Source organism: Lactuca saligna, chromosome 8 (assembly GCF_052625555.1).
Source record: "Lactuca saligna cultivar CGN05327 chromosome 8, ASM5262555v1, whole genome shotgun sequence".
NCBI classification, from domain to species: domain Eukaryota; kingdom Viridiplantae; phylum Streptophyta; class Magnoliopsida; order Asterales; family Asteraceae; genus Lactuca; species Lactuca saligna.
In genome coordinates, this window is record NC_136424.1 from 4,007,625 (window position 1) to 4,016,077 (window position 8,453).

Consider the following 8,453-nt stretch of genomic DNA (forward strand, 5'->3'; position numbering starts at 1 on the left):
AAAGCCGTTGTCGAACTCTGACTTAGTTAATCATGCGTCCATTAGATAAGGGATCATATATTACTCCATTCTACAAGATATCATATGGACTAAGACATGGATTAAAATCATTCTCTTTGTCCAATTGTTGTTTCCCGATTTTCAATTTCTGACGACCAACTAAGTGAACAAATCAAATCAGTCCAGGCTCGGTCGAGCGCTTAGGGTTATCATCACTAAATCATCGAGGGGCCCACATATACTACTTTTATCTATCTAAGGGTAAAAGAAATGGATAAACTTTGACTTGTATGCTTGATTTATTTACTCATCAAATCACACATAATGATGTGTTTTATAACACCAAGTTACCGGTATATTTTCACATCATCAATGTGCAACCGACTTGTAAAGTGTAACTCATATCTCTTAGTTTCAAGAATATAAGATATTATTGTCTCATGATCACTTGTGATAAAATCCATGAAGTGATTCAAATGAGCGTGGGTTTAATCCAATACTTTAATCTTATTCCAGGAGTACTCATGAACACTGCAAGCAAACTTATGTTATGTCTAAACACCTTTAGACAACCTGCAGACCCAATCATGACAGTATTGCCTCAATACCTACTTCCAAAGTATGATCGACTGTGTACGGTTCGAATAACCTAATTATTCGGGAAGTCAAAACATGCAAGGTGAAACACAAGAATAATAATAATCCTATATGGCCCAAAAACTTTTGAGTATAAATAAAACACCTTTTATTTAATCATCATATTGGTTACACATTATTCATTGTATAATGTTTCATTTAATCAACTTAATACTTGAATTAAAATAGTAGTTATCCCATGCTCCAAGCATGCACACTACGTTTGTCTATGGTCATTTCTTTGTGAAATAGATCAATTGGACACAACTTCAATGATACTTATTTCACAATTCCAAATCTTTACTGCAAATGTAAGAATACAAAATTCTTTCCATTTACTGTGATCTGTTAGATTCTAAACTTATATGCAATGATCTTCTTGTAATGACTATGCACAAAAGTCACAGAGATTTGGCAACAAACATTACAAAATATTCCAATTGAGAGATATTCCATGGAACCGATGTCTCAAATTCAAAGTACATTCATTTGAACATCCTTCTTGCATTAAGTTTTCTAATCTTACACATATTTAAAGAATAACTTCCACCTATGTAAAGATTTCCATATTCCCATTTTGACTATCACTTCTGAACAATAGTTGCCTCTTTTCAGAATGTGTCAATGTGGTCCTTCCAAATTAACACTATACTTCTAGCTGTCCATGAGCAACCAAACTTCGGTAAACCTCAGATTGTCCTCGACAATTACTTAATCATTTTAGTCATATAAAGTTATGGTCCTTTTTCCCTCTTAATTGTCCTCGACAATTACTTAATCATTATAGCACATATAATCGATCATCTGTCCGAAGCATATGGGATACGATTCATGATGTCTCACATAAATGATTCTAGACCAATATTTTGCTATAATGTTTCTATTTTCCATGTCCTCATAATTCGAACTATGAAGAGGGATGCCATAATCATAATCAAATTTTTTAGAACGCAATTAGCATTTCCATATATAGAATTTCCTTATGTTGAACCATTCCAACATAACATTCATACATATAGTTGACTATGTTTTATTGAAATCTCTATCTAAGCTTTTAGAATTGGATAATAAAGTATAACTTCCTCTTCCTTAATTATAGCAAAACAACTTTTCAAACCCTGCAACTTTGCGAATTGAAACTTTTTGTTTTCTATGATTAACATTGCTAACTTGCAACACTTAACATAATAATCATGCTTCCACTAACATTATAATTATACCCATATTAGCACAACACTTATGCTCCCACTAGCTTTGACATGTATCCATAAATCAGCTAGACTTCCAAAGATCAATACTTATTGACTTTCTTACCAAAATTCAGATTTATGATACGAGATGCTTCAATAAGACTTTATCTAAGCTTCCTAAAATCCTACACCTTTCCTTAGATAGCTCACATGTGTGTCTAAACAGTTTTAGAACCATGAAGAGGAATACCGTAATCATAGTCTCAAATGTTTAGACCTTTGATATTACTCACAATTCGAACTATGAAGAAGGATGTCGTAATCATAATCGAATTTGAGAATGCAACTACCATAATTGCTAACTCGAATCCTTCAAAATCTACTTAATGAAAGCATTTCCTCACAATCATTTTCATGAATTGGAGAGAAACCCTATGACACTTAGATTTTTATGGTGTATGTGTTCCTATCCATGTGATTTTTCATAACCATAACCACAAGACAAGGTTAGTGACAAATCCAAACTCATATGGACTGAACTTGTTCAATCTTAATTTCTTGCCACCTGGAAGCATAAGGCCCTACCATTGCTTCCAAGTTGTTATGTAAACAATTGACAACTCATAGAACTCATATGCATAGTCAATTTTAACTGGGATGGGCACGGAAATAAGAATATGTCAACACGATAGGTTATAAACCTCAAGTCGTGTGCTAGTGATTAACAATACTCTTGATTAGTTCTTGAAACTTTTCAAGATCTTTAATACTCCCACTGACCTCTTGATATATAAGATTCTCTATGTCGAGGACCATTCCTTGATCAAAAAAATATTCAAGAGTTAGTGTGGATTCTTATCAAGATAAACACTTCAGACAATTGGTCTTAGTTGGTCTTTGTTTTATCCAAAACATCACAACTTACCAGTTTCAAATGTACAAGAGTAAGAAAACATTTTACTCTACATTTGATAAGTGTTATAAATCTTCCTTAAGATATATCACTCAATTTACAATCTTGGAGTACAACTCTAAGACTTGATTTTGGAACGAAGCATGACTCACCTTTTGATTTATCCATTTCAACAATTCACGATTCCTCTTCTTATCCATACAAATGTACTAAGATGTCCCTAGAGGATCAATTGTGATATGGTTTTATAATCACTAAGATAATCATAAAACATGATACTCAAGTACTCTCCTATCTCTTCAGATTGGAGAAACTTTTATCTTTTTGCCTAATTTGATTCTTCTTATTCGTCCTGCTATTCATTGAAAACGTTTCAATGATTCATAATTACACTTAATATTGTAAGTATAACCATATTTACTAAACTTTAGTAAATCATAACAAATACTATTATCGTTCTTTGTGGTGGACCTGATCGCGCACAACCAAGTGTACCCAATCCCCTATTCATTCACTTGACTCACATATATACATGTGAACTAGGAGTTAGCCATAATTTCCCAAAGATGAAAATTCTCATTCATCACACAATAGAACTTGTATGATTCCAAGTTTCTATCTAACTAAAACTTGGCTGATGAGAATCTTTCCTTATTTGGTAAATTATAACACTACCATAAATGAAAGAATCAAATCCATTTTTCAATATTGCTATCAGTGGAAATGTATAAACAACAATTTTCACAAATGTCATTGTAAGGATACTTAAAATAAAATAAAATCAAAATTTTTCTTTTTATTTAAAAATTGCAGATAAAATTATCCTTACAATGTAAATACATATGAAAACTACGTTGTTATCTATTCTTAAGAAATCTATCATAACTCTCAAGCAACAACTCAAAATTTTGATCATCGAACCGTGCGATCGAAATCCATCTTTTCACGATCAGAATCAACATACTCTTCCTTTAGGCTTCCTTTGATTCTCTAAAACATCAAAATGTAATTACATTACATCATGTATTAAGAATCCCCAAATAGGAACTTAATAGAGTTAGATAATGGACTTACCTAACGTAAAGTCAAACATTTTGACTTTACCATCTCTTAGACCTCTCAGGTAATTAGGGCAGTTTCGCTTCCAATGTCCCTTTAATTGAAAAAAACAATTCCAGAACTGGCCTTCTTTTAAGTTCAAACTTTTTGACTTTAGCCAATTTCTCTCTCCTAGGAGAAGAAATCATTTCTGGATTGTTCCATGGAAACTTGGGAAGTAGATCTTCCAATAAAACTTGCTTTACCAGTGCTCCAAATCATTGTTGATTCAGTAGCAACAAGAGAATATGTAAGATCGATAAGGGTCATGTCGTTATCTGTCATCAGGGAGTGACTGAAGAACCAGGTCAATAGCAAGCTTCCTCGAGACTACGACACCCAACTCTCCGAGCCTGTCAACATGTAACTAGATCTCCAAGATGTGAAAACATATAAACTTTGCTTGCCAATAGGGATTGGGTGACCTTGAACTTTTCAAGTATTTGAACTTGTGGGTTAGGGAGAATAACTAAAGGAGGTGGAGTAAGTGAAGTATGATTTCCAGTCCCATTAATACACAACAAAGGGATTAATCTTTCACCTTAATCGCCATGTGGGATATCATCTTTATTAGGAAAGATTTTTCCAAAAGGATAAGGAAGATCATAGTTGTCTGAACTTAGACATCTATGAGGGACAAATTCAAGTTAACCGTCATCTCGGAACTAACCAAAGGGAGCAACAACAATGACAACAATGCCAACAACAACAACAAGAATAAGTTTTGGAACAAGAGGAAAGCTCAAACTTTCGTAGGAACCTTCAAAGAAACAAATAGTGGCGGTCCATGCCGCTACTGCCCCCACTGTTGTTCTCGCTACCCCCGTGCCGACAAAACAATATGCTGGGAACCTGACAAGCTGCAACAAATGTAATTACCATCACCACGGTAATTTACGGGAGATGCACTGTAAGAACTGTGACAAGAAAAAGGGCACACAACCCATTTCTGTAAGGCACCGACGCGACCAATCACCCAAGTTCCTGGTAATGGAGTGAGCCAGACATGTTATGGGTGTGGGGAAGCTGGGCACCACAAGAGGGAATGCCCTAAAGCAAAGAAAGTTGGTGGTGTAAGAAGAGTACTGGCAATAGGGAAGAACGAGGCAATAGCCGATCCCACAGTGGTTACGGGTACGTTTCTCCTCAACAACATTTATGAATGCGTACTCTTTGACTGTGGTGCGGACAAAAGTTTCGTGAGTCATAAATTCAAACACTTACTTAATCAAAAACCCCTAGAACTCAATAAAGTATTCACAGTAGAAATGGCAAACGGTAAAACGGAAAGCGCAAATGATATGTACATAGGTTGTAAGTTAAATTTAAATGAACACTCATTCCAAATCGATCTTATCCTGATTACTATAAGAAGTTTTGATATCATCATCGGTATGGACTGGTTAAGCCTTCACCATGTCGATATACTTTGTCACGAAAGGGCCGTTCGCCTCAACCTGTCAAGCGACAAAAATCTTGTCGTTTATGGGAACAAACCCAATACCAATTTGCAAATCATCTCTTGCATCAAAGCCCGAAAATACCTTTGCAAAGAATATCATGCCTTTTTAGTCCACGTGGTAGACAAGAATCGAGAAATGAAAGACATTAAAGACATTCCGGAAGTTAGCAATTTCCCCAACGTTTTCCCTGAAGATCTTCCAGGAGTCCCACCAGAACGTCAAGTCGAGTTCAAGATCGACTTGATTCCCAGAGCTACCCCAGTAGCAAAATCGCCATACCGCCTAGCACCGACAGAAATGCAGGAATTATCCATCCAAATGAACGAACTTCTAAGTAAAGGATTCATTAGACCGAGCTTCTCACCATGGGGAGCACCGGTCTTATTCGTAAAGAAGAAGGACGGATCTTTTCGCATGTGCATCGGTTACCGGGAACTAAACAAACTCACGATTAAGAATCGATATCCCTTACCGCGCATAGACAATCTGTTTGACCAACTACAAGGAGTGAGCTACTTCTCAAATATCGACTTAAGATCGGGATATCACCAGCTGCGAGTCCTGGAAGGAGACATTCCCAAAACGGCATTCCGAACTCGCTATGGTCACTACGAGTTTGTAGTGATGCCCTTTGGATTGACAAATGCATCGGCGGTGTTCATGGACTTGATGAACCGAGTATGTCGTCCCTTCCTGGATAAATTTGTGATTGTGTTCATAGATGATATACTCATCTATTCAAGAAGCAAGGAAGAACATAGCCAACACCTCCGATAAGTCTTGGAAACATTGAGGACAAAGAAGCCTTACACAAAATTCTCAAAGTGCGAATGTTGGATTCGGAAAGTGGATTTCCTAGGTCACGTGGTCAACAAGGAGGGGATACACGTGGATCCTTCCAAAATCAATGCAATCGAGAACTGGAAAACTCCAAAGACTCCAGCGGAAATCTGACAATTCTTGGGACTTGCCAGGTACTACCGGAGGTTCATACAAAACTTCTTGAAGATTGCTAAACCACTTACCAACCTGACTCAGAAGGGTGTAACCTTTAATTTGGGAGAAAAAGAAGACACTGCGTTCCAAACACTGAAGCAAGTGTTGTGCAACACACCTGTATTATCCTTGCCAGAAGGAATAGAAGACTTTGTGGTTTACTGTGATGCGTCCAACCAGGGACTTGGATGTGTCCTAATGAAGCGAGGGAAGGTCATCGCCTACACCTCAAGACAACTGAAGACGAACGAGGTAAACTACACGATGCACGATCTCCAGTTAGGAGCAGTCGTTTTCGCTCTAAAGATCTGGAGACACTATCTCTACAGCACGAAATGTACAATCTTCACCGATCACAAAAGCATCCAACATATCCTCAACCAGAAAGAACTCAACATGAGACAAAGACGGTGGGTAGAGCTACTAAACGATTACGAATGCGAAATTCGTTATCATCCCGGAAAAGCTAATGTGGTAGCTGATGCACTCAACCGAAAGGAATACTCGGGCCACCAAGTGAAATCCTTAACAATGACGATCCATTCACACCTATCCGTGCAAATCAAGGAAGCGTAAATAGAAGCCTTGAAATCTGAAAATGTGGCGAATGAAGCCTTAAGGGGGATGGATAAGAACCTTGAAGTCAAGGATAATGGGGGTTCGCTACTTCACGAATCAGATCTGGACGCTAAAGTTTGGAGGATTTAGAGATGTGGTTATGGATGAAGCCCATAAGATTGTTGGAATAGTGTCTAAGGCTGCAACTATATTAGGCAAGTATTTGACCCGATTGTGCATGGTCCTTTTGGGTTGCCTTCACCATAGCAACTTGGTAGGATGATTTATTATGAGAGAATAGATATTATTAATATATTATGAGAATAATATAATGAATAATAATATTGTTATTTGATTAATATAAGTCAAAGATTAATTAGTATTAATTTGGTGACTTAAAGAGATTAATTAAATAAGAGGGTATAAACTGTCAATTGTTTGATAGTTACACTTTAGGCTGTAAATCCTTAAAGGATAATGGCTGGATGAATTCTAGGGCTTGGTATAGCCTCAAATTCGTCCATGGCTTATATATGGTAAGGATTAGGATTGCTTAGAGTCTAAATTATCCAGTTAGGGTTTAAGGGTGAAACCCTAGGAGCCTTACAAGTATAAATAGACCCCTTGGGATAGGAAATCGGCACCTCCTCTACAGCAAGGATACCCTGGCCGATTTCCTCCTCTCTCCTTTCTCTCAAATCATCCTCTTTGCTAGTTGGAGTTTGTAAGCCATTAGAGGAGTGACAATTGTGACTCTAAAGCTCCAAGAACAAGAAGATCAAACAAGTGTTTCAAGGTATGCTTCTAACTCCGGTTTTGTATTGTTCTTATACCTAATTAGCCATTAGGAGTCTTGGATTCAATTCATGTTTAATTAGAGAAACCTAGATCCAAGCATCAGGGTTTGTATGCGCACATAGGAATGTTCTTATGTACAAAACCCATCAGTGGAATCAGAGCCTAGATTGGTTTCTATTAAATTGATGCTTAATTGTTTGAATGCTAACTGCAAAATTCGATTTTTGTGTTTCTGAGTCATGGACTCGGCGAGTCCCATAGTGGACTCGGCGAGTTGGCCTGACTCGGCGAATCTAGTTTGGGTACTCGGCGAGTCCGAGCGTCAGGAAGAGCCAAAAACGGGATTTTTTCATATTTATCTTATGGAAACTTACCTTAATCATATTAGATCAACCCAAATCCGATTTTATGATATATATGACTATATTTTTCATCTAATTGAAGATATTTATCAATTAATAAAATATTTAATTTCCTTATATGATAATTATTAATTATTTTGATTAAATTGGTAAATTGTTTTTTCAAGAAATCATAAATAAATCAAATATGGATAATTATGTGATTAATTGTTAATTTGAATTATTTGTTATTTGATCCTTTATGTTTTAAATGTTTAAAACTTGCCCTCAAGTTTTGAAATTTATATTTTGTGATTAAAAGTTTAATTTAGACAATTTAAATTTCAAACCCTAGAATTTCACAAGTTTAAAATCCAATCCTATACTAATATAATATTACAAGATTAATATATATATATGTATAACTTAAATGCTAGTCTTACCGTTAGTAGGCCTTATT